The 27,950-nt window shown below is 46.7% G+C and overlaps 1 protein-coding gene and 1 long non-coding RNA gene across 2 annotated transcripts in view; one reads left to right on the top strand and one right to left on the bottom strand.

Moving 5' to 3' along the window:
- LOC149434592 (dynein axonemal intermediate chain 1-like) overlaps positions 1–27,950 on the bottom strand; it is a 187,017-nt gene that overhangs the window by 83,927 nt on the left and 75,140 nt on the right. The gene's annotated exons all lie outside the window — the stretch shown is intronic.
- On the top strand, positions 1,051–25,957 carry LOC149434593 (uncharacterized). The gene is made up of 2 exons (XR_016308650.1): positions 1,051–1,517; positions 25,405–25,957. It is a non-coding gene; the product is annotated as an uncharacterized LOC149434593 (long non-coding RNA).

The following is a 27,950-nucleotide window of genomic DNA, read 5'->3' as shown; positions in this document are numbered from 1 at the left end:
ACAGTGCCCCCCCCCCATGCACAGTGACACCACCATGCCACCCCAACCCCACAATCCCAGACACAGTGCCCCCCTCATGCACAGTGACACCACCCTGCCACCCCAACCCCACAATCCCAGACACAGTGCCCCCCCCCCATGCACAGTGACACCACCCTGCCACCCCAACCCCACAATCCCAGACACAGTGCCCCCCTCATGCACAGTGACACCACCCTGCCACCCCAACCCCAGAATCCCAGACATAGTGCCCCCCCATGCACAGTGACACCACCCTGCCACCCCAACCCCACAATCCCAGACAGTGCCCCCCCATGCACAGTGACAGCGCTGACACCACCCTGCCACCCCCTCCCCCCTTCTCCCAAATACTGCCCCACCCCAACCCCACAATCCCAGACACAGTGCCCCCCCATGCACAGTGACAGCGCTGACACCACCCTGCCACCCCCCCTTCTCCCAAATACTTCCCCACCCCAACCCCACAATCCCAGACACAGTGCCGCCCCCCCCCCCCCCATGCACAGTGACTGTGCTGACACCACCCTGCCACCCCCCCTTCTCTCAAATACTGCGCCACCCCAACCCCACAATCCCAGACACAGTGCCCCCCCCCCATGCACAGTGACAGCGCTGACACCACCCTGGTACCCCCCCCTTCTCCCAATTACTGCCCCACCCCAACCCCACAATCCCAGACACTGTGCCCCTCCCCCATGCACAGTGACTGCGCTGACACCACCCTGCCACCCCCCCCCCTTCTCTCAAATACTGCGCCACCCCAACCCCACAATCCCAGACACAGTGCCCCCCCCCCAATGCACAGTGACAGCGCTGACACCACCCTGCCACCCTCCCTTCTCCCAAATACTGCCCTACCCCAACCCAACAATCCCAGACACTGTGCCCCCCCCCCCCCCATGCACAGTGACGGCACTGACACCACCCTGCCACCCCCCCCCCCCAAATACTGCCCCACCCCAATCCCACAATCCCAGACACAGTGCCCCCCCCCCCCCCCTCCCGACCGCACACTGGTCAGAAAGGACACAGCGCCAGTAGCACGCAGCGGAGCGCAGGCTATTCCCTGGGCCCAGCCAGTCGTATTTTTAGAAGAGCAGAAACATATGGTTGAGTGGATTTTCTGCACAGCTCCGGGGAAAGCAGAGAGATGTTCACATATGACAGTCATCAGCCCAGACACAGCGAAAACTCCGGATTATTAATATTTAACATCATCCCTCCCAGGCCAGCCCTGGCTATGCCAGCTATTAACTCCTTCTGCTGCTGGACAATCAGGTCCCGGTTTATGGGCCACGCAAAGTCCTGGAGTCTGCGGAACGTTGAAGAAGTAGACGTTGGACTAAGGAAACATGTTTGACATGGACACGTCACTACAGCAAATGTTCTCAACCTTCCTTCCACAGAGGAACCCCAAAAGTCAATCTCAACCCTCAAGGAACCCTTCATAAACCCAACTAACAAGGTCAATGCAACAAGTGTTCCCTACATTGATGGTCAGTACCAAGAATGCTCCTTACATTGGTGGTCAGTACCAAGAATGCTCCTTACATTGGTGGTCAGTACCAAGAATGCTCCTTACAGTGGTGGTCAGTGGGAAGAATGTCCCTTACATTGGGGGTCAGTGAGAAGAATGTCCCTTACATTGGTGGTCAGTGGGAAGAATGTCCCTTACATTGGTGATCAGTGGGAAGAATGTTCCTTACATTGGGGATCAGTGGGAAGAATGCTCCTTACATTGGTGATCAGTGGGAAGAATGCTCCTTACATTGGTGGTCAGTACCAAGAATGTCCCTTACATTGGTGGTCAGTGGGAAGAATGCTCCTTACATTGGTGGTCAGTGGGAAGAATGTCCCTTACATTGGAGGTCAGTGGGAAGAATGCTCCTTACATTGGTGGTCAGTGGGAAGAATGTCCCTTACATTGGTGGTCAGTGGGAAGAATGTTCCTTACATTGGGGATCAGTGGGAAGAATGCTCCTTACATTGGTGATCAGTGGGAAGAATGCTCCTTACATTGGTGGTCAGTACTAAGAATGTAAGAATGTCCCTTACATTGGGGGTCAGTGGGAAGAATGTCCCTTACATTGGTGATCAGTGGGAAGAATGTCCCTTACATTGGTGATCAGTGGAAAGAATGTACCTTACATTGGAGGTCAGTGGGAAGAATGTCCCTTACATTGGAGGTCAGTGGGAAGAATGCTCCTTACATTGGTGGTCAGTGGAAAGAATGCCCCTTACATTGGGGGTCAGTGGGAAGAATGTTCCTTACATTGGAAGTCAGTGGGAAGAATGTCCCTTACATTGGGGGTCAGTGGGAAGAATGTACCTTACATTGGTGGTCAGTGGGAAGAATGTTCCTTACATTGGTGGTCAGTGGGAAGAATGTCCCTTACATTGGAGGTCAGTGGGAAGAATGTCCCTTACATTGGGGGTCAGTGGGAAGAATGTCCCTTACATTGGAGGTCAGTGGGAAGAATGTCCCTTACATTGGGGGTCAGTGGGAAGAATGTCCCTTACATTAGTGGTCAGTGGGAAGAATGAACCTTACATTGGTGGTCAGTGGGAAGAATGCCCCTTACATTGGTGGTCAGTGGGAAGAATGAACCTTACGTTGATGGTCTGTGGGAAGAATGTCCCTTACATTGGTGGTCAGTGGGAAGAATGCTCCTTACATTGGTGGTCAGTGGGAAGAATGCCCCTTACATTGGTGATCAGTGGGAAGAATGCCCCTTACATTGGGGGTCAGTGGGAAGAATGCTCCTTACATTGGGAGTCAGTGGGAAGAATGCTCCTTACATTGGGAGTCAGTGGGAAGAATGTCCCTTACATTGGGGGTCAGTGGGAAGAATGTTCCTTACATTGGGAGTCAGTGGGAAGAATGTCCCTTACATTGGGGGTCAGTGGGAAGAATGTACCTTACATTGGTGGTCAGTGGGAAGAATGTTCCTTACATTGGTGGTCAGTGGGAAAAATGTCCCTTACATTGGAGGTCAGTGGGAAGAATGTCCCTTACATTGGGGGTCAGTGGGAAGAATGTCCCTTACATTGGGGGGTCAGTGGGAAGAATGTACCTTACATTGGTGGTCAGTGGGAAGAATGTTCCTTACATTGGTGGTCAGTGGGAAGAATGTCCCTTACATTGGTGGTCAGTGGGAAGAATGCTCCTTACATTGGGGATCAGTGGGAAGAATGTCCCTTACATTGGTGGTCAGTGGGAAGAATGTCCCTTACTTTGGTGGTCAGTGGGAAGAATGTCCCTTACATTGGGGGTCAGTGGGAAGAATGCTCCTTACATTGGTGGTCTGTGGGAAGAATGCTCCTTACATTGGGGATCAGTGGGAAGAATGCTCCTTACATTGGTGGTCAGTGGGAAGAATGTCCCTTACTTTGGTGGTCAGTGGGAAGAATGTCCCTTACATTGGGGGTCAGTGGGAAGAATGCTCCTTACATTGGTGGTCTGTGGGAAGAATGCTCCTTACATTGGTGGTCAGTGGGAAGAACTAGTTCCTAGTTCAGGAACTATGCAGGCTATATACAATGAAAGCTGAACCCTTTTCTGGGATGCCCCACTGGCACTCCTGGCTCCTCCTCTACTCCATGTGCCACATTCTATTGTGGCACACCTGCAGGCTTAATCCTGAGTTGCGTTGCCTGCATCCATAGACCCCGCCCCTGGTCACAAGATTTCACTGACAGCAGTGGGATCCAATGACTCCCACTGGCTCACCAAAGCCTGTGAGAGCAGGGGAAGCCACTATAGACGGGCACAGTGAATCGAGTGAGGGCTCAAGTAAATATAAGGGGGGTGGGGAGGAGATACTGGAACAATTTTTAACAACAATGTATTAAGGTAAAAAATGTTTCGGCTTTAGAACTTCTTCATATCATTCCTTTAAGAAATTGCTCGAGTAGCACATCATTAATTACAAGAGACATTCATTTCCGCTCTCTCGGAACACCTTGCCTGACCTCCAGATTCCCAAATCCCTTATTTGGAAATCCTTTCATATGACAACGTGAGGAGCTTTTATTGTGATTGTGGTGCTTGGTGGTGGAGTCTATGATGTCATCTTCAGGTTTGTACTCCTATCGCCCTGCCTGAGCTGAGCTCAGCGACAAACTTTCTGCTCTGATAAATAACTGACACATAACTACATCTGACGAGGCAGCTGACGTGGTGCGCAGCCCTCCATGAAATATTAAAGTGTTATTTTCTCTTCATGTAATAGAAAGTAACATGTAGAGCGAATCTTTACTTTTCACAGTTCCTTGTTTCCCGGCACTCTCATCACGCTTGATATTTTAGCTCCTTTCTGACCTTCATACTTTGTAAATAGTTCAATAAATCCAAAACTAATCATTACGCTTTAACTTGGTAATGGCATTCCAAAAGTTTCTTTCAATAACCTCCAATACTAAATAAGTGCCATGCGGGACCTCCCAACCATAAACATTTGACATATTAATACCTTAGCACAGGCCTTAAGATTTCCACTTGCCTGCTCGCCAATGGCAAGTGGAATTTATGGTGGGGGCGAGTGTGTCCCCCAGGGCCGTCTTGCTGAGCGGGCTCGGAGCTCAGACCGGATCTGTCATTGGCACTGGGAGCCGTCAGACTACTCAATAGCTGAGAGCAGTGAAAGCAAAGGAAGGAGTGTGTGCTGTGCTCTCTGCCTCCCCCTAGAGTGCAGTACCCGGCTCTGTGAGTGAACAACGAAGTACTGCAACTTTTTATAGGGGTGTAGGTGTGCGTGTGTCTAATTTCAATTCACTCTGGTCACATGATCCTCTATGTCAGCCAGTGGTGGCTTCAGGGGAGAGGAGAGAGCACTTAACAGTGCGTGTGTATGTACATGTGTGTATCTGTACATGTGTCTGCGTGTATGTACATGTATGCGTGTGTGTGTGTGTCTGTACGTGCCTGTGTGTGTATACATGTGTCTGTATGCGTGTGTGTGTACATGTGTCTCTGTGCGTGTTTGTACATGTTTCTGTGTATGTACATGTCTGTGTGTGTGTACAGGTGTCTGTTTGTGTGTGTTTGTTGGTGGCGAGTAACTCTTAAGGATAGTAGCTCAGGACTTGAAATTTTAAGCCCTGCCTTAGCAGACTCCCAAATACCTCAATGTAGAGCAGGGTTTGTCAACTAGGGTTCCATGGATCTCTAGGGTTCCTCCAGAGGTTTCTAGGGGTTCCTTGAATAAAGAGAAATTTCTGCCTCTTAGATAAGTTCCCACTGACACCATTGACCTTCTTAGCTGTCTGTAAAAGGATAATTCTTCCCAATGACCACAAGTGTAAGGAGCATGGACCCCAATGCAAAACTATCTGATGTTTGGGGCAGTCCTACATGGAAAACGTCCAGCACCGGAGCTTAACCTCCCTAGCGGTCTGATTATGTCAGTATTTCTGTGCTCAAAACGGTACATTTTTTTGCATGGAAATATGTATTTTTTTATTGTAGGCTGTAATTCTTAGGAATAACTCACTGAAATCTGTCCGAACAAGAGTCTAGTAAACATCCCGGGGAGGATAAAATTTGAAAACACGAAATCATAAATTATAATTTAATAAATAATCATAAAAAATAATAATATAATAATACATTTAATTCAATAATATAATCAAACCAAAAACACTGAAATGTGAAATATAGCGCCAAGTTCGCACATCGCTGAGCAAAGTCGCAGAATCGTTTTCAGTGTCTGATGAGGAGTTTCCCCCACGAATCATTATCACTCAATTCTGCAAGTAGTTCTGATTTACTATCGCTGTTCTCTAGCCGGTCTAAAACCGCGTCTGACCTAAAGGGACACTTTTTGGACGCCATGGACGTTTCTCAGTTTCCAGGCAGAAAGAACAGTAAAAATGCAGGCAGGGCGCCGGACAAAGCACTCGGGACAAAATGTATGTGAAATGGTTTGATACAGGAATGTTATACTATCAGATTTTAGTGTATTTAGTGAATGTCACTTTTAAAATTTTCAGATTTCCCACCAGCTCCGTCCCCCGTACGTCCCGACGTCGCAGGGAACGGAACCTGGGAGACAGATGCCGGCATCGGCTGGAGGACATTGCTGGGGACACTGCAGGAGGGACATCGCGGGAGCGCAGGACAAGGTAAGTGCAGAAGAGATCCGGGAGCAACGCTGCAGTGTATTCCCGAGTGTAGCTCGGGGTTACCGCTTGTGGTGCTGAAATTTTACCCCGATCTACACTCGGGAATACCGCCAGGGAGGTTAAAGGCCTCCCACATGTTTCTAGCCCTCCAATCAAATGTCTGACCACCCTATCCCCATAAATCCTAAGTTAAGTTACATTTTTTTTTTTTAAATCAGCACAAGGGACTGTGCTTACTTTCAGTGAGAAGCATCCCTTGTGCTGGTGCTAGCTGTTGTAGTTAAAATCTTCCATTCTGTGCCCCCTCCCTCTCCCCACATACATCCCTGCAGCGGTAAATTCCAGTGCTGCAGGGGTTAACACAGCCCCTGGACCAGTCATAGACACTCATCAAGATTATGGACTATACCAACCCTTTGTAAACCCTCCTCTATTCATAGATGCTGTGCTGTAACTTTGTGAAAGACCCAACCAGGACAGAGGCTTTTGGATGAGACTATGGGCTAGCATTCCACCCACTGATTATGGCCCATGGAGGAGACCAGGGATTTTGTCTTTTTCTTCTGGTCAGAGCATGGAGGAGAGCTGGGCCCTGAAACCCTTTGACTGGCGGGGAGTATCTATCGGGATTATGTGCCCAGGAAGTCCCCAGAACAGTGGTGCGTCCTCAGGAACATTGTGTCAGACAGATCTTGCATACGCACACTTGCCATGCTTTGGATATGGAACTCTTCTTGGGCATATATCTTATCTTGCCCTGGCTGGTCCTTAAGAGCTGCATAATGCAGCATTTGCCCATGTTGCCCTGGCTACTGCCAACTTTATATTATTAACTTTTTATATTATTTCTGCCCAAGATGTGCCACTTGGTAACCTAGATCCGAGCTGGATCTTGGGTGGGATATTTAGAAATGAGTGATGTAATGTACCTTATGTATCTGGAGGTGTGGAATTGTTTCTTGGCATCCTGGTGGGCATGCCCTGGCCAATCAACACTTAATGTGGACATGTTTTCCAGCACTTAGACAAGGGAGGCAGGGTGGGGAATTCCTGTGACTGCTAGCCATACTAATAAGACTTGTCTAGGTGCCTAGCTGTTAATTAGAGTAATGTTTAAATGTTGCATTGTCATGTTTTTACTAATATCCACAAGAGAGGAATGTCCTCTTGTGTCTGTGTACGAGGCTTGGGGTAAGGAGCTGGTATTAGCTATTGGTCTGCTGGAAGGGTTTGAAGGGCAGGAGGCACTGTTTGGCGGAGGCACCCAGTCGGGGTGCCAGGTGGTCTGTCACAAACTTCCATCAATGAAAGGGTCTCTATGAATGGAGGACTCTTGGATGAATGAAAGGTCCACCTCCTTCATTTATAGAGTGCTTTCCTATTGATGGTAGCTAAAGTACAGCATCTATGAATGGAGGAGAGAGTGGAGAGGGAGGAAAGTGTGGGCATAGTCAGTGTTAATGACGAGTGCCTACGGCAGGCCCAGCAGCTGTATTATCCCCCACAGCATCAAAAGATTACCGCTTGGAGTGTGGGGAGGAAGATTTTTCAACTAGGACAGCAGCCACCAGCACAAGGGACATTTCTCCTTAAATGTAAGTACTGTCCCTTGTACTTGTTTTAACATTTTTTTTTTAACTAAATATAGGCTTTAATACAACCATTCTGAGGTCTCATATCAACCATGCTGTAAGGGTCACCAGGGGGGCCTATTGCCCACTGATAATGAATTTAAATCAGAGGCCTAGAAGGGTTGTCCTCAAGAAGGTTACTAAATGGTTCTTCTGAAGAGAGAATCTGGGTTACCGAGAATAGTATAGAGAGGGGAGTGTATAGAAGATAAGTTATATGTCAAAAAAATTCATGCAGAACTCTGAATGGAGGGCCCTACCATCAGATGGGATCTAAGATGAGATGATATGGAAGGAAGGCAACAGGGGGGACAATGCAAGGGGAAGTGTGAGAAAGCCTGTTCTAGAGCAACCCACCTTTTCAGGGCACTGGGTCTACTACAATCAATCAGCCTAAGTAAGTGACAAGCATTGTGATATTTCTAAACATCGAGTAGGGCAATGCTCCCATGGACTTTCCAAAGAATCAACAGCTGGTGCTTAAGCCTGATCCATTTATTTTCCCATAAAAATTTGGAGAACATGGAAATGACCTATGTAAGGAATGAAGATGGATGAGCAAAGGCGACAGCAGGTAGGGGTATTTGGGTAATAAGGTCAACTTGAGGATGTTGCTGTGGCCAAACCAGGAACACCAACCCATGTTCCATTTCAGAAGGTGGGCTTGTGTGTTCTGGAGAAGTGGTGGAAAATTTAAAGAGAGTAGCTTTCAAGTCAGCAGGGAGGAGCATACCATGGGCAGCACAGTAGCTACGTGGTTAGCACTTCTGCCTAGCAGCACTAGGATGCTAGTATCTTCTGGCCTTGTAAAAACATAGAGAGATTTTGGGAAACAATTAAAAATCTGACTGATTTCAACTTAGGTAGAGACCCAGCCAAATACTTATTCAACCTATTGGTTCTCCCTTGACACCGATATAAAACGTTTCATGTTGGTCCATCTACTAAGCGCAGAAAAAGGAATGTATCCCGGCACTCTGGAAGCAGGGATCTCCCCCCACGCTTTTGCAATGGTTCTCTAAAATAAGTGAAATTTATTCCATGGAAAGCCTTTCAACTTCTTTACAATGTAAAAGTTTCAAGTGGTTTCATTGGACCGTCTTCACATGTACAGTACATGAGACTATGGCGTGGTCCTTAGTGCGGAGAGGTGAGAGAGACTTTATTGCTGCTTTCCCAGCTCCCTCCCTTTTTCTTTTTTCCCCATCTAATTTTTCTCTCTGGAACTTCTCTTATCTGGCCCCAGAATCTGGGGAACGCACATGTTTTTTTTCTTCTTGATTCTGGTGGGTTATTTTGATAGTATTTAGGTTCAGGCGAGTTTTAGGCTGGATATCTTCTTACATATACCAGGTGAGGCCCAATATTTCTCTATTGTCTATAATTTTGTTATCCTACGTTGTCTGGGAAATTTGTACCTCTCTTGGGTGTATCTGCCATCGGGAGTACTCTACTGTCCTTCCTACATTCTTGTTTGTTTGAGAAAAAAAAAAATTGAAATTATGTTGAAAATAAGAAAAGAGGAAGTCATCCACATATGTGGAAATCTTATAAAGACAATTAACCATCTTCAGCCCTTTTATATTTGAATTGAACTTCACGTTACACAAGAAAGGCTCTAAGCCAGCCTTTCTTAGCCTTTTCAACACAGAGGAACCCTTGAAATAACTTTCTGGTCTCAGGGAACCCCTGCTAAAAGTTACTACTGTAACAGCGTATACCCAGAAACTGACGCAGTCCTTCATTTTGGTAAGAACCTCCATCTTGGCAAAGGGGTTAACCATCCTGACAAACATATTTCCCCCTCATTCTCCCTTTCCCTCTCTGAGAGGTGCAGCGACATTTGGCCAGTATGTGTGCGTGTTAGGAATGTCACAGAAGGGTCATAGGAGCTATAAAGCCCCCCAAGGGAACCGGGGCCTCCCTGTCCAAAGAACCTGCAAATTGTAACACCTCGTAAGAGATAAGGCAAGCTTTCCCAGGAGTTGAAAGAGATTCCAACCTAATAAACCTAACTCAGCGTATGTGACAGAATCAGATAACCGTTGTTAAAATCCATTTTCCCCTATGTCTCATATCTTGGTATATGAGAGACTTACATAAAAACCGGACATATCGTCAGATGGGCCACGAGAAGGCGAACAGTTTGGTAGGTCACTCGCATTGTCTCGAATACATAGGAAAGCCAAAAAATAGATCTCGTGAACCATTCAATGTATAATTTCATAATTCATATCTAATCAATCCTCAGATGTGTCTGCCTAATAATCTACCCGCGGGTGGAATGTCACTTGTGCAGATGGAAAGTTATGGGCCAAAATATGCGTTACGGTAGATTTTGGCTCTAGTTGAGGTATCCGCCCATACCTACACGCCCTAAACAGGGTATTGGTCCTTGACTTCAGAGACACCCCCTGCTGGGAAACTACAAATTAGGCTGTCAGGCCTAAGAAGAAAGAAGTTGAAGACGTCTCCCATTTTAACATCAATACCACCTGGGGAGACCCGTGCCCTTTTGCTCTGAAACTTAGATCTGCTAACCCAGGACTTTGGCAAGTACTTTAACCCTTTCACCTCTCTCTGATATCTCTTTGCTGTGCTGTTGGTCTCTGTATGTTTATATATATATATCTTAGTTACACCTTTTTCTGTAAATATTTTTATTGCACCCGTTCGACCTTTTAGTAATAAATCTTTCCTTCTGAAAGTGTTGAACTGTTTCTATAGCGCTTGATTGCAATTTACGAATTCCTGCCTCTAAAGAGATCGCTACTGTGTTTGTTTAACCCTCTGTATAGCCGTGTTATACAGACGATTACCTCAACCATTATAGTGTTATAACTGATATCGCTGAGTTTCCCCTTTCTCTGTACAAAAAGGAGGTGATGGCAGTGTGAAGGGTTAATTGCGTAATTAACCTGACCCAGTAACAATCGCTCAGGCTGCCAGTACATCGATTGTGGTCCAATTAGCTGGAAAATCATTGTGCAGGGTGCAGCTGGGTGTGGCATTGTTACGCACGTGACATCGCGGTTTTGGATCGGCTAGTCCTTCGGTCACGAGTTTGGTGAGAAGGTCTGGGGTCTGAGGCCACGATCGTGACAACTACAACTCATGATATGTTAGTGTGATAGTCAGTGGGAAGAATTACCCCCTTACAGATAGCTAAAAAGTTCAATGGTGTCATTGGGAACTTATCTGAAAGGCAGAAATTGCTCAAAGGCAGTGTTTCTCAACCTTATTTCAGTCAAGGCACCCTTTAAAATTCTGCACAATCTCAAGGCCCCTCCCCTTATTCTAAAATATTATTTTACGCACATCCAGTACACCCAATGTTAGGGATGTATTCTTCCACAGCAAATACATCTTTGCACACTGGTACTGACTAGTATTCCAGTTTCTCTCTCTGTTTCTCTCCCTCGCTCTGCCAATGTGACCCCAGTGCCAACGGAGAGGGGCAAACAAGGATGATGTGCATGCACCCGATGTCCTCCTTAGCAACTGATGATGTCATTGGTTGTTAGGATGCAGGCAGCTACAAGGTCAGAAAGTGCGCAATGAAAACCTGTAGCTTTGTATACTAAAAGGCAGGATTCATCCACCTGCTGGCTTGTATACAAATTTTGAGCATTTTACCAAAACACCCCTGAAGAAGCCTGAAGGCACACCAGGGTGCCTGGGCATCCTGGTTGAAAAAGGCTAGCTCAAGGAACCCCCTAGCTACCTCTGAAGGAACCCTAGATTTCTACGGAAACCCTGGTTTAGAAATGAGATTATGTGGCGGAGAGGGGAAAGAGGACATCCTTGGTGGGTGCCATTTTTGATGGCACCTAGGGGTCTGAAAAGGTCTTGTTAAACCTAACAGAGGTGGATGGGATGGAGTAGATTGCCGTAATCCGTTTCATGTTTCAAGTTAGTTGCTTTTTTTTAAATTTTCAGAGGCAGATACTCCAGGAATGGAAGGGGTAAATTCTCACTACGGACCTACTTTCAGAATTGATGAATATACTAGCAAGTCTGTCAGCTTCAGAAGAGCTTTTACACAGAATTGGAAATAATAAGTATATTATTGAAGATAATAGTATAGAAAATGACTGCATATGCAGATGCCTCTCCAGCTGCGCTCTAATCCTCGAATATCCACTCCGGATTTAGGTGAAGGGTTGACCAAGTTCTGGAGAGCCTTATGTCTGACTGTAAACATGAAAGCCTGAAGAGACGGGTCTTATCATTCCTTCACAAATCAAACAAATTCTAAATGATAAACTACCCAGAAATGGAAAACTGATTATCTGGACAATCTCTGAGTAAAAATAACTTCTCGATAAAATATTTCTTACAGAACCAACAATATCCCACTGATTAGAGAAGCCAACCAGAATGTGCGAGAAAATAATATCAAGTCGTAAAACAATGACTACAATGCTGTACTTATCCGAGTTCTATTGTTTTGTTGTGTTCTCAGCCAAAATGGTAACATTTAGCTATGAAATTTATTTTGAAAACAAGAGAAGAGAAATAAAATATTGTATATAATAAAGCTACATTAAAGCACAACGCCAGGATTCATCCAAAAAATAAAAATGAAAGCTCTTAAAATAAAATTTAACCACTAGCCTACAGAGCACTTCTACCCCCTTCCTGCCTACCGGGCGCTTCTACCCCCTTCCTGCCTACAGGGCGCTTCTACCCCCTTTCTGCCTACAGGACGCTTCTACTCCTTCCTGCCCACCGGGCGCTTCTACCCCCTTCCTGCCTACCGGGCGCTTCTACCCCCTTCCTGCCTACCGGGCGCTTCTACCCCCTTCCTGCCCACCGGGCGCTTCTACCCCCTTCCTGCCCACCGGGCGCTTCTACCCCCTTCCTGCCCACCGGACACTTCTACCCCCTTCCTGCCTACAGGGCACTTCTACCCCCTTCCTGCCTACCGGACACTTCTACCCCCTTCCTGCCTACAGGGCACTTCTACCCCCTTCCTGCCTACCGGGCACTTCTACCCCCTTCCTGCCTACCGGGCACTTCTACCCCCTTCCTGCCTACAGGGCACTTCTACCCCCTTCCTGCCTACAGGGCACTTCTACCCCCTTCCTGCCTACAGGGCACTTCTACCCCCTTCCTGCCTACCGGACACTTCTACCCCCTTCCTGCCTACAGGACACTTCTACCCCCTTCCTGCCTACAGGGCACTTCTACCCCCTTCCTGCCCACCGGACACTTCTACCCCCTTCCTGCCCACCGGACACTTCTACCCCCTTCCTGCCCACCGGACACTTCTACCCCCTTCCTGTCTACCGGGCACTTATACCCCCTTCCTGCCCACCAGGCACTTATACCCCCTTCCTGCCCACCAGGCACTTATACCCCCTTCCTGCCCACCGGGCACTTCTACCCCCTTCCTGCCTACAGGGCACTTCTACCCCCTTCCTGCCTACAGGGCACTTCTACCCCCTTCCTGCCCACCGGGCACTTCTACCCCCTTCCTGCCTACAGGACACTTCTACCCCCTTCCTGTCCAGGCCAATTTCCAGCTTTCAGCGCTGTCACACTTGGAATGACAATTGCGCGGTCATGCAACACTGTACACATATGAAATTTTTATCATTTTTTTGTGACAGAGCTTTATTTTGGTGGTATTTAATCACCTCGGGGTTTTTTATTTTTTCTTAAACAAACCAAAAACCACTGAAAATTAAAAAAAAACAAAACTTTTTTTAATTTTGTAAATAAGTGATTTTTCTCTTTCACTGATATGCGCTAATGAGACTGATAGGCTGCACTGATGGACACTGACAGGAGGCACTGATGAGGAGGCACTGGTAGGTGGCACTGATGGGCATTGACAGGCATCACTGATACATGGCACTGATATATAGCACTGATAGGCGGCATTGACTGGCACTGTTAGGCGGCACTGACTGGCACTGATAGGCAGCATTGACAGGCACTGATAGGTGGCACTGATTGGCAGCACTGATAGGCACTGATGGGTGACACTGAAAGGCAGCTCAGATGGGCACTGATATGTGGCATTGATAGGCACTGATGGGCACTGGCACAAGGCACTGATGGACACTGACAGGTGGCACTGCTGGGGCTACACCGATCATCAGGGCACACTGATCATCAGTGCCCTGATGATCAGTGTACATGTCCCCTCCGCGGAATGCCGATTACCGGCTCTCCTCTCCTCTGTTAGTGTGACGGCTCGTGGGAACAGAAATGCCGATAACCGCAATTTCCCTATTTACATGTGATCAGCTGTGATTGGACACAGCTGATCACATGAGCAAGCCGACATCTTTGGCTCTTTCCATGATCGGTGATCCGCTGTATCCGAGGGACACAGCGCACCGCCGATTGCCGCGCTGTACGCTCCCTGAGCCGCGCATGCGCAGTGAGCATGGGAGGACATCATATGACATCCTCCCAGAACGAGAGAGCCGCCTTGCGTCCGTCATATTACTATATGGCGGGTGGGATGTGGTTAAAAAAAGATTTTGCTGCAACACTCACCTGTTCCCTGGTGCTGCCCCCCCCCCCCATCTCTTTGTGATCCATTACTGGTCCTTTCCCATGTTAAATGACACCCAGCATTTATCAACCTGCTTTTTGTAAGTACAGGGTGTCATGGGGGGGGGAGGTTGGCCATGGCATTGCCTGATACCCTCTGCATCATTGAGGACCTCACACAGCGGGAGAGGGGAAGAAGAGGTGGACTTGTGTGTCACATGGCTGGCCTACAGGCAAATGTGGGGAAGGGAGCTTCAGGGGTGTGAAGATGGGGCTGGAATTGAGCCTCAGGGCTTATATAGACTTGTGGTTGGACGGCACGTTATTTAGCACCTCCCAACCATCCCTCCCTTAAACTGCAATGGCAGCAGACAGGGGTCTTCACATGCCATGATCACGATGCTTCACGCTTGAGGCAAAAATGATCCGACATGTTGGGCTTGGCAAGAATCAAGCCTGCTGAACATGACCCATTCAAGAGAATACGGAAGTGCCACAAATGTCCCACAACAACGAGCATTACAGGCAGATGGGGCGCAATTGTGCAGCAATTACGGGGTTAAACCATGCAGATTAAAAAACACACAAATGAATACACCTTTTTAATCATTGATACATCACTAAATGCATCTGGAGTAACATAAGCCTCTCGTACAACACAGCTCAGACTGGAAGAGGGAGAAACAGCATAAGGAGCCAATGAGTTCACGTGTTGACAAGAAGCATACTAATAGGAGAAGAGAGGAGAACAACAGCACAGGGGCTAAATGGTTAGCATTTCTGCCTGGCAGTAATCGGGTCATTGGTTTTAATCCCAACCACGGCACCACCTGCCTGGAGTTTGCATGTTTTTCTTGTGCCTGCGTGGGTTTCCTCCGGGTACTCAAGTTTCCTCCCACATTCCAAAGACATGCTGGCAGGTGAATTGGCTCCTGTCTAAATTAGCCCTAGTATGTGTATGTATGAATGTGAGTTAGGGACCCTTGAGGGTTAGGGACCTTAGATTGTACGCCCCTTGAGGGTTAGGGACCTTGGATTGTACGCCCCTTGAGGGTTAGGGACCTTAGATTGTACGCCCCTTGAGGGTTAGGGACCTTAGATTGTACGCCCCTTGAGGGTTAGGGACCTTGGATTGTACGCCCCTTGAGGGTTAGGGACCTTGGATTGTACGCCCCTTGAGGGTTAGGGACCTTGGATTGTACGCCCCTTGAGGGTTAGGGACCTTGGATTGTACGCCCCTTGAGGGTTAGGGACCTTGGATTGTACGCCCCTTGAGGGTTAGGGACCTTGGATTGTACGCCCCTTGAGGGTTAGGGACCTTGGATTGTACGCCCCTTGAGGGTTAGGGACCTTAGATTGTACGCCCCTTGAGGGTTAGGGACCTTAGATTGTACGCCCCTTGAGGGTTAGGGACCTTAGATTGTACGCCCCTTGAGGGTTAGGGACCTTAGATTGTACGCCCCTTGAGGGTTAGGGACCTTAGATTGTACGCCCCTTGAGGGTTAGGGACCTTAGATTGTACCCCCCTTGAGGGTTAGGGACCTTAGATTGTACGCCCCTTGAGGGTTAGGGACCTTAGATTGTACCCCCCTTGAGGGTTAGGGACCTTAGATTGTACGCCCCTTGAGGGTTAGGGACCTTAGATTGTACGCCCCTTGAGGGTTAGGGACCTTAGATTGTACGCTCCTTGAGGGTTAGGGACCTTAGATTGTACGCCCCTTGAGGGTTAGGGACCTTAGATTGTACGCCCCTTGAGGGTTAGGGACCTTAGATTGTACGCCCCTTGAGGGTTAGGGACCTTAGATTGTACGCCCCTTGAGGGTTAGGGACCTTAGATTGTACTCCCCTTGAGGGTTAGGGACCTTAGATTGTACACCCCTTGAGGGTTAGGGACCTTAGATTGTACTCCCCTTGAGGGTTAGGGACCTTAGATTGTACTCCCCTTGAGGGTTAGGGACTGATAGTTACATATCATATCTGGCTGAAAAAAGACAAAAGTTCATCCAGTTCAACTATTAAATAAATAAAAAAGTTATAATCCTATACCCAGAGGCATCCCTAGGCAGGTGCGTGGTGACACCGGACCCGCTCCACGAAAAGGTAAGTTGTAAAGCAAGCCGACGATCCCCACAGGATGGATCGGATCTGCGGATTGAGCATAATGGATTGGAGTTTGATCCATTATGCTCCCTAATCCGCAGATCCGATCCATCCTGTGGGGATCGTTGGCATGCAACCTATACGGGGTGACACCAGACCTGCTCCATGAAAGGTAAGTTGTAAAGCAAGCCGACGATCCCCACAGAATGGATTGGAACTGCGGATTGGGGAGCATAATTGGACCAGACTCCAACCCATTATGCTCAATCCGCAGATCCGATTCATCCTGCGGGGATCGTTGGCATGCAACCTATACAGGGTGACACCAGACCTGCTCCATGAAAGGTAAGTTGTAAAGCAAGCCAACGATTCCCGCAGAATGCATCAGATCTGCAGATTGGGGAGCATAGCGGACCGGACTCCAATCCATTATGCTCAATCCGCAGATCCGATCCATCATGCAGGGATCATTGGAGGGGGTGTTGTCACGGATCCACGGTTGCCGCCACCAACAGGCAACAATCGCACGACCGCGACTAACAGTAATACGTCACGCCCACTGTGTCAGACCCCAGACCTTCTCACCAAACTCGTGACCGAAGGACCGGCCGATCTAAAACTGCGATGTGACGCGTGTAACAAGGCCCCACCCAGCTGCACCCTGCACAGCGATTGTCCAGCTAATGGGCTACAATCGGTGCCTGCAGCCTGAATGCGCTTGTTACTGGGTCGGGTTAATTACGCAACTAACCCTCTGTCTGCCACCACCGTCTCTTGTAATACCGAGAAGACGGAAACTCTTATCAAAATACACTATAGTGGTTGAAATATGGATCTATATAGCATGGCCCGCGGACCTGCTATACAGAGATATAACAAACAGTAGCGTCTCTTCAAAAGGCAGGGATTCGTGAATTGCAGGTAAGCGCTTGAAAACAGTTTAACACTTTCAGAAAGAAAGATTTATTACTAAATGAGTCAAACAGGTGCAACAAAATATTTACAAAGAGATGTCACAAAAATATATATTTATGTATACAAAGACACAGCAAACAGAGAATAGCAAGGAAATTACAGGGTTAAGTTACTTGCCTTGCCTTGGTTTTTCAGACTCAAGCGGCAGAGCAAGGTGATTTGTGGTCTCCTTTTGTTACGATGTTCAGCTGAGGAGACCCTATTAAAACTCTGACTCTCTCTAGGCTTGTCTGCCTGTCTCTCTTAAAAGTCCCTCTCAAAGGGGGGGGCTCTGACTACACGTTTTGGGAGTGGTCATTGGGAAACTCAGTTAAATCTATTAAATCTAAGGCTTCATAATCCATGACATGAAACATACAGTTGACCTGAGGAATGTGCAATTACTCTGGTCAGTTTGATAAAGTGTGAGCTTACATAGTTTTGGGTGACAAAAGTTACACTTCAGCAGACGGCCTGGCTCCAATTTCATGTCTTAACCTGGTTGTCCCACACCATCTGTCAGGAGATAACATTTGCCTCTCAGGACTGGAAAAGGGGGGATGTGAGGAATGATTCGAGGAATACCTCAAATAACAGAAAGGAAAAGAAGAACTCCGCTTCCAGCTCTGATGAGCTAGTTTGTTACAGGTGTCACCAAGTGTTATCGCACCGGGTGACACCAGCCCTAGGGACGCCCCTGCCTATACCCACAGTTGATCCAGAGGAAGGCAAAAAAAACCCAGCAAAGCACAATCCAATTTGTTCCTGCAGGGAAAAAAAAATTCTTCCTGATCCCCCGAGAGGCAATCGGATATTCCCTGGATCAACTATATGATGTCAATGTACAATACATATGTAAGGCACTGTGTAAATTGACAGCGCTATATAAGTACCTGTAATAAATATTTAACAGAGAGATGAGCTCATCATTTCACTGTCCAGTCACAGCCGGGGGGGGAGGTGGGGTCCAGGATGACCTGGGCTCAGAGGAAGTGGATTGAATGTTGCCAGTCATCAGACTGAGGTTATCTTGTGGCAAAGAAGAAGTACTGCCGGGGAGAGCTCTGAATATGTGAATATCGCAGCAAATGATGTGTTTTTTTAATGTCACCCTTATGTGAGCTATTCATTTTATTATGTTATTTTTGGTTGCAGTTTCGTACTAAATATCCACCAGGAGTCATAGTAATGAAGGAATACTCTGCAGACTTTCCGGATCTCACATTTACAAGGTTTCCTGTATATTTATAGTAGATCATCAACCAGCAGCGGTTGTCATTATTGCAATGTATAGTATTCATAATATGTCTGCAGAAGTCATTGGAGTAATTAAACACATAAAGCATTTCTTTTAATGAGCGTTATGCCCAGTCTGCATGTTTTGCGGGAAGGGAGGGGGGGTGGTAGTTTATAAAGGTTCTGCTGTGTCTGGAGGAGAAGCCATACACAGGTAGACCCAGGTTAAGTATCAAGTTTACCCGTCTGACCTCTGACCCCAATAGCAGCAATGGTGTAATCCGCACTTAAGCTCCTATTGATTGGTCCCTGAGCGCGGCGGAGCGCTGATGGATCTGATGGTGTAATGATGATGAAGAGTCTGAGCGTGCTGGTGAAATAAAAAAGCACTTCGCTTACACGCCTGCGAGATGAAATAATTTCCACTTCATTTTCCGCTTGGCTGTGTTTCTACACCAAATAAAGGTCAGAAACTGAAGTGACGGGAGGACGAGCATCCCTACAGAAATGCATGATGGGAAGGCGATAATGTGCTCTGTGAAGAGAGCCGCCAGCTGATACATACAAACTGCAGGCCTTCAGATATGTGTAGGATAATAGATGAGGACTGAAGAGGGCGCTATCTGAGTGTAGGACATTTACATTGTGGGAAAAGACAATTGCAACTTATAATCTAGACCAGCAATGGGCAAACTACGGCCCGCGGAGCGTGGCAAACATTGGCTGTCAGGATGTAGGCGGGGCAGTGTGACGAACTCCTCTCCTCTCACAGTCCGCCCTGAAGACCAGAACGGCGTGGGAACACGGCGAGAGGAACGCGCGGAGGAAAGGTAAGTGAATTGACACAATATGGGGAATGAATTACTATAGGGGGGATGAATTACTATAGGGGGGATGAATTACTATATGGGGGATGAATTACTATGGGGGGGATGAATTACTATATGGGGGATGAATTACTATAGGGGGGATGAATTACTATATGGGGGATGAATTACTATGGGGGATGAATTACTATGGGGGATGAATTACTATATGGGGATGAATTACTATGGGGGATGAATTACTATATGGGGGATGAATTACTATGGGGGATGAATTACTATATGGGGGATGAATTACTATGGGGGATGAATTACTATATGGGGGATGAATTCCTATGGGGGATGAATTACTATATGGGGGATGAATTACTATAGGGGGGATGAATTACTATAGGGGGGATGAATTACTATATGGGGGATGAATTACTATGGGGGATGAATTACTATATGGGGGATGAATTACTATATGGGGAATGAATTACTATAGGGGGGATGAATTACTATATGGGGGATGAATTACTATGGGGGATGAATTACTACGGGGGATGAATTACTATATGGGGATGAATTACTATGGGGGATGAATTACTATATGGGGGATGAATTACTATGGGGGATGAATTACTATAGGGGGGATGAATTACTATAGGGGGGATGAATTACTATGGGGGATGAATTACTATATGGGGGATGAATTACTATAGGGGGGATGAATTACTATATGGGGGATGAATTACTATGGGGGATGAATTACTATATGGGGGATGAATTACTATGGAGGATGAATTACTATGCTTACTATGGGGGAATATTACTATACTTACTATGGATGGCATGGTAGTGGCTGGGCCGGCCAGCAGCTAGTACGGCCCCCAGGTCCAATATATGAACCCATTGCGGCCCTCAAGTCAAAAAGTTTGCCCACCCCTGATGTAGACAGTTAAAAGTTCACTCATCATCAAACCTGGGCCTGTGATAGTGAAGATCTCAGTGCAGCAGGAAGCCAGTCCAGGATATGCACCAGCCTGTCAGCTGGATGTACAGTTGTGTTCAAAATAATAGCAGTGTGTTGAAAAAAGTGAATGAAGCTGAAAATCCTTCTAATGGCTTTTATTTCCATCCACACAAATGCATTGGGAACACGACACATTCTATTCCAAATCACAACATGAAGAAAAATACATCAAATTTGTGTTGTTCCTCTAAAAAAATGGAAGAAAAGTGAATCTTAGACGGTTCAAAAAAATCGCAGTGTTTGTATTCTTCTTTACAAACTCAAACATTCACTATATAAACTGAGAAATGTTTGAAGATTTTGCTTTCCTTTGAATGACTTCATGAATATTTGGTTGTAGTCGCACTGTTTCTGAGAACTGCTGTACATCTGTGTTGCATGGAGTCACCCAACTTCTGGCCCCTGTGATCAGGTATTCCAGCCCAGGATGATTGGACTACATTCCACAGTTCTTCTCTATTTCTTGGTTTGGCCTCAGAAACGGCATTTTTGATGTCACCCCACAAGTTTTCTATTGGATTAAGATCCAGGGATTGGGCTGGCCACTCCATAACATCCATCTTGTTGGTCTGGAACCAAGATGTTGCACGTTTACTGGTGTGTTTGGGGTCGTTGTCTTGTTGGAACACCCATTTCAAGGGCATTTCCTCTTCAGCATAAGGCAGCATGACCTCTTCAAGTATTCTGATGGATTCAAACTGATCCATGATCCCTGGTATGTGATAAATAGGCCCAACACCGTAGTATGAGAAACATCCCCATATCATGATGCTTGCACCACCATGCTTCACGGTCTTCACAGTGTACTGTGGCTTGAATTCAGTGTTTGGGGGTCGTCTGACAAACTGTCTCCGCCCACTAGACCCAAAAAAGAACAATCTTACTTTCATCAGTCCACAAAATGTTGCCCCATTTCTCTTTAGGCCAGTCAATGTGCTCTTTGGCAGATTGTAACCTCTTCAGCACACGTCTTTTCTCCAACAGTGGGACTTTGCGGGGACTTCTTGCAGATAGCTTGGCTTCACATCGGCGTCTTCTAATTATAACAGTCCTCACAGGGAACGTCACACCTTCTTTCATCTTCCTGGAGCTGATTGTTGGCTGAGTCCGCCCCATTTTGGCTATTCTTCTATCCATTCCAATGGTAGTTTTTCTCTTTCTTCCTCGTCTTTCAGGTTTTGGTTGCCATTTTAAAGCATTTGCCATCATTTTAGCTGAGCAGCCGATCATTTTCTGCACTTCTTTATATGTTTTCCCCTCTCCAATCAACTTTTTAATCGAGGTACGCTGTTCTTCTGAACAATGTCTGGAATGACCCATTTTCCTCAGAATTTCAGAGAGAAATGCACTTTAACCAGCATGTCCAACATTTGCTGCCTTCCTTCCTTAAATAAGGGCAATAATTGCCACCTGTTTATCAAAGAATGAATGACCTCACTAATAGAACTCCACACTGCTATTATTGTGAACACGCCCCTTTCAATGAGTGATTCAATGACACAGAATCAGCAGCATGCATGTCATGACTGTCGGGTCTGTTGGATTTCTATGACTCTACTACACCTGCTAGGAAATTATTTGCTATGTAGGAATATCATTTCCACCAAAAACAGCGATTGATCCGGTTAGTGATGTCTGACTGCTAGTATTGTGAACACAACTGTATATACAGGTGAATTTAAAAAAATTAGAACATGGTGCAAAAGTTCATTGATTTCAGTGCAGCAACTTAAAAGGTGAAACTAATATATGAGACTCATTACATGCAAAGCAAGATAGTTCAAGCCGTGATTTGTCATCATTGTTATGATTATGGCTTATATATTAGTGTCACCTTTTAAGTTGCTGCACTGAAATAAATGAATGAATGAATGCACCAGATTCAAATTTTTCAAGTTTCACCTGTATATAGACAGTATATATATATATATATATATATTCCCCCAGGAGGCAATCAGATATTCCCTGGATTATCTAGCACACCCAACCCCCACCACCCGATGTTATTACCTCTACATGTTAGTATCCATTTATATTTTGTGCATTTATATTTATTTTATAAAACAATCTACTGAGCTGGCCAGAACTAGTCCTTCAGTGAGTTTATTTCATATTTTCACAGCTCTTACTATGAAGAAGCCTTTCCGTATGTACAGGTTACATCTTTTTTCCTCCAGTTATAAAAAGTGCCCCCTTGTCTTCTGTAATTATCTGAAAGTGAACTCACCTACCTATTTACTATATGGACCACTTACTGTACGTAGACACACTGGGGTTGATTTACTAAAGGCATGTAGACTGAGCACTTTGCAAGAGGAAGTGCCATTGCTTAGTAAACAAGGGGAAGCTCTGCTGACTTCCATCATCCAATCATGTGCGATCAAAACTGCTGTTTTTTTTATTTTCCTTGCATGTGATTGGGTATTCTTTACAAAGTGAAGCTTCATCTCATTTTTTAGGCTCTGGAGAAAGTGCACTTGCAAAGTGCACCGTCTATTTGCCTTTAGTAAATCCACCCCTAAGAGTCAGAAGAAGGAAGCACAGGTCACGGATGTGTTGAACGCCAACAGATCTTCCGGAGGCTGGACCTCTGGTACACAGGGAAGATAGGAGACCCAGGCTGAGTATACAATGTCCTAATTTGCAGGGATTCTTTTTCTGCAGGATGTTGATTGAAGGACAGAGCTGCTTTGAAATCCTGTGTACATTTGGTTCTGGACAATGTTTGCCAAGATGAGTCAATGTGAATGCAAACGCCACTCAGAAGCAGCTCAACCTCAAATATTAAGCAGCCCAGAAGCAAGTCAATAGCTACAGCATTTTACATATCTGCCGCCCACATCCAGGAGCCCCCATAGTGTCTTGTAGCTTCCTTGTGCACACAAATGTTAGAGACTTTGAACCTTATCCATCACATCTCTCTTCCTCTGTTTCCTATAGAGGGGACCCCCCCACCCACTTTTCCACACTTTCCCATTATGTGAATCCCCGTGTTCACTTGTGATTTCCTCCGAATTATAACTATAGATGAATCCTCCCTTATTATTCCTTTAAAAACAAACACAGATCTCTGACAAGGCTCTGCACTCATTTGAAAGTGTTACAAAACCCCGGACCCTGCATTCACTATATCCGCTCTCCCCGGACCCTGCATTCACTATATCCGCTCTCCCCGGACCCCACATTCACTATATCCGCTCCCCCCGGACCCCACATTCACTATATCCGCTCCCCCCGGACCCCATATTCACTATATCTGGTCTCCCCGGACCCCGCATTCACTAGATCCGCTCCCCCCGGACCCCGCATTCACTATATCCGCTCCCCCCGGACCCCGCATTCACTATATCCGGTCTCCCCGAACCCTGCATTCACTATATCCGCTCTCCCCAGACCCTGCATTCACTATATCTGCTCCCCCCGGACCCCGCATTCACTATATCTGGTCTCCCCGGACCCCGCATTCACTATATCCGCTCTCCACGGACCCTGCATTCACTATATCTGGTCTCCCCGGACCCTGCCTACCCTATATCCAGTCTCCTTGGACCATGCTTTCACTAGCTGCGGTCTCTCCGGACCCCGCATTCACTATATCTGTTCTCCCAGGACCCTGCATTCACTATATCAGCTCTCCCCGGACCCCGCATTCACTATATCCGGTCTCCCCGGACCCCGCATTCACTATATCTGGTCTCCCGGACCCTGCATTCATTATATCCGCTCTCCACGGACCCTGCATTCACTATATTCGGTCTCGCCAGACCCCGCATTCACTATATCCGCTCTCCCCGGACCCTGCATTCACCATATCCGCTCTCCCCGGACCCTGCATTCACCATATCTGCTCTCCCCGGACCCTGCATTCACTATATCCGCTCTCCCCGGACCCTGCATTCACTATATGCGCTCTCCCCGGACCCCGCATTCACTATATGCGCTCTCCCCGGACCCCGCATTCACTATATGCGCTCTCCCCGGACCCCGCATTCACTATATCCGCTCTCCCCGGACCCCGCATTCACTATATCCGCTCTCCCCGGACCCCGCATTCACTATATCCGCTCTCCCCGGACCCCGCATTCACTATATCCGCTCTCCCCGGACCCCGCATTCACTATATCCGCCCTCCCGGACCCCGCATTCACTATATCCGCTCTCCCCGGACCCCGCATTCACTATATCCGCTCTCCCTGGACCCTGCATTCACTATATCCGCTCTCCCCGGACCCCGCATTCACTATATCCGCTCTCCCAGGGCCCCGCATTCACTATATCCGCTCTCCCCAGACCCCGCATTTACTATATCCGGTCTCCCCGGACCCTGCATTCACTATATCTGTCTCCCCGAACCCTGCATTCACTATATCGGTCTCCCCGGACCCCGCATTCACTATATTCGGTCTCGCCAGACCCTGCATTCACTAAATCCAGTCTCCCAGGACCCCACATTCACTATATCCGCTCTCCCCGGCAGTCTTGTGACTTCTATCAGTGTCCAACAGAGCACCGGTTAAAGTTTGTAGGAGGAGTTTTCTTTCTGCTATAGAAGGATGCAGGACCCCTGACCTTCTTTCTGGACAGTGCTGATTGGCCCTGTGCTGATCACATGTACTCTCCCAGGAAAAAATAAAAACCTCTACAGCAATACACATCAAGCTGAGCATGTGCAGAGTGACTCCTCCACATGATATGTTTTATCAGGCGTTAGGAGGGGGACACCGGAAGAAGGGGAGGATTAGAGAAGATGGGATCAAACAGCTATTTTACACAATGCAGAGGATTAACCCCTTAGGTTCCACAGTGAGTATAACAAGCATGCTTTGCTGCATCTACTGACTGATTGGACTGTTGTGGGTTTAGTAACACTTTAATGATTCAAAGTGTCTGTTGTGTATGTATTGTAGATAATTACAAAACTATATATTGAAACTTTTTTTCTTCATCATGAACATTGATAACTTTACTTATGTTCACCAAATTCTTTCAGATGATTATCTTCTACAGTCACTGAAATATTACAGATTCCCTTTAAGAACGAGAACCGAAGAATAACAATCCTGCACTGAATAAAGCCGATAATGGTTGAGGTTGATCCTCTTATCTGACTGGAAATCTCCCGTTCTCTAATAACATGGAACGCCACCATACTCCAAGCAGTTGTAGACCATGTGATCTAGGATGCCCAGGCATGTGTTGCATGAGGGGGGAGGTAGTTTATAAAGATCACTTGTTGCAGCTTTTTTGTCATAAGAACTATTTTTGTTGTAACAATATAATTTTGTAATGCTGACACACCTTATAGATTCATTGGAAGAATCTTAGGGGTCCTCTAATGATGGCAGGTCTTCTCATGATGCTGCATGGGGCGACTCAAGTTATCAAAACTGACCATACCGGGAGATGACTAGTCCTTGTACCGCTCATTGATGATGACGACAGAGCACTGCCTAACAAGCAACAGTGATGGAAGTTCTGCCTCTACTTGGAGCTGGATCTGGCAGCCTTGTAATAAAGATTGGACGGGTCTCATTTTTTGTCAAGATGCTGCAAAGGTTACTTTTTTCATCGCCTACTTTGATACTCCTCATTGTAGCTGTGTATGAGAACATCTCATGGCTCCACCTGGATAAACGTTTGTGTTGGGAATACATTTGACCGCTGTTCTCTACCACATCTCGCCATCCCTCTGTACCCATTCATACTGTATCAGCTTTACCGACACCATTTGTATCATATCCTGGGACAAAACCAGTGCCAGGAGATCCTAACCCCCCATGATAGGGGCCTACTAATCCTACGGATTGTTAATATGATATATACAGTGGGGATCGAAAGTTTGGGCCCCCCAGCTAAAAATTTGTATTAATGTGCATAAAGAAGCCAAGGAAAGATGGAAAAATCTCCAAAAGGCATCAAATTACAGATTAGACATTCTTATAATATGTCAACAAAAGTTAGATTTTATTTCCATCATTTACACTTTCAAAATAACAGAAAACAAAAAAATGGCGTCTGGGGTGCCCAAACTTTCGATCCCCACAGTATATATAAAATAAGTCAATGAGTCAGTGGGAGGTATAATGTCCCTTACATTGCTGTTTTTTGGTAAAAACAATGCCCTTTACATTGGTGGACAGTGGGAGGAATGTCCCATACATTGGTGGTTTGTGGCAAAAATAATGCCCATTACATTGGTGGTCAGTGGGAAGAATGCCCCTTACATTGGTGGACAGTGGGAAGAATGCTCCTTACATTGGTGGTCATTTAGAGGTATAATGTCCCTTACATTGGTGGTCTGTGGCAGAAAGAATGCCCCTTACATTGGTGATTAGTGGGAAGAAGAATGCCCCTTACATTGGTGGTCAGTGGGAGGAAGACTGTCCCCTTACATTGGTGGTCAGCGGGAAGAATGCCCCTTACATTGGTGATCAGTGGGAAGAAGAATGCCCCTTACATTGGTGGTCAGTGGGAGGAAGACTGTCCCCTTACATTGGTGGACAGTGGGAAGAATGTCCCTTACATTGGTGGTCAGTGGGAAGAAGAATGTCCCTTACATTGGTGATCAGTGGGAAGAATGTCCCTTACATTGGTGGTCAGTGGGAAGAATGTCCCTTACATTGGTGGTCAGTGGGAAGAATGTCCCTTACATTGGTGATCAGTGGGAAGAATGTCCCTTACATTGGGGGTCAGTGGGAAGAATGTCCCTTACATTGGTGGTCAGTGGGAAGAATGCTCCTTACATTGGTGGTCAGTGGGAAGAATGCTCCTTACATTGGTGATCAGTGGGAAGAATGCTCCTTACATTGGTGGTCAGTGGGAAGAATGTCCCTTACATTGGTGGTCAGTAGGAAGAATGTCCCTTACATTGGTGGTCAGTGGGAAGAATGCTCCTTACATTGGTGGTCAGTACTAGGAATGCTCCTTACATTGGTGGTCAGTGGGAAGAATGCTCCTTACATTGGTGGTCAGTGGGAAGAATGTCCCTTACATTGGTGGTCAGTGGGAAGAATGCTCCTTACATTGGGTGTCAGTGGGAAAAATGATCCTTACATTGGTGGTCTGTGGGAAGAAGAAAGTCCCTTACATTGGTGGTCAGTGGGAAGAATGAACCTTACATTGGTGGTCAGTGGGAAGAAGAATTTCCCTTTCATAAGTGGTTAGTGGGAGGAAGACTGTCCCCTTACATTGGTGGTCAGTGGGAAGAATGTCCCTTACATTGGTGGTCAGTGGGAAGAATGTCCCTTACATTGGTGGTCAGAGGGAAGAATGCCCCTTACAGTGGTGATCAGTGGGAAGAATGTCCCTTACATTGGTGGTCAGAGGGAAGAATGTCCCTTACATTGGTGGTCAGAGGGAAGAATGTCCCTTACATTGGTGATCAGTGGGAAGAAGAATGCCCCTTACATTGGTGGTCAGTGGAAGACTGTCCCCTTACATTGGTGGACAGTGGGAAGAATGCCCCTTACATTGGTGGTCAGTGGGAAGAATGCCCCTTACATTGGTGGTCAGTGAGAAGAATGTCCCTTACATTGG

The sequence above is a fragment of the Staurois parvus genome, unplaced genomic scaffold, assembly GCF_062004578.1.
Source record: "Staurois parvus isolate SC_StPar_1 unplaced genomic scaffold, SC_StPar_1.0 ptg001729l, whole genome shotgun sequence".
Lineage (NCBI taxonomy): Eukaryota > Metazoa > Chordata > Amphibia > Anura > Ranidae > Staurois > Staurois parvus.
The sequence above is the reverse complement of the archived record's forward strand: the minus strand, read 5'-3'. Positions and strand labels throughout refer to the sequence as shown.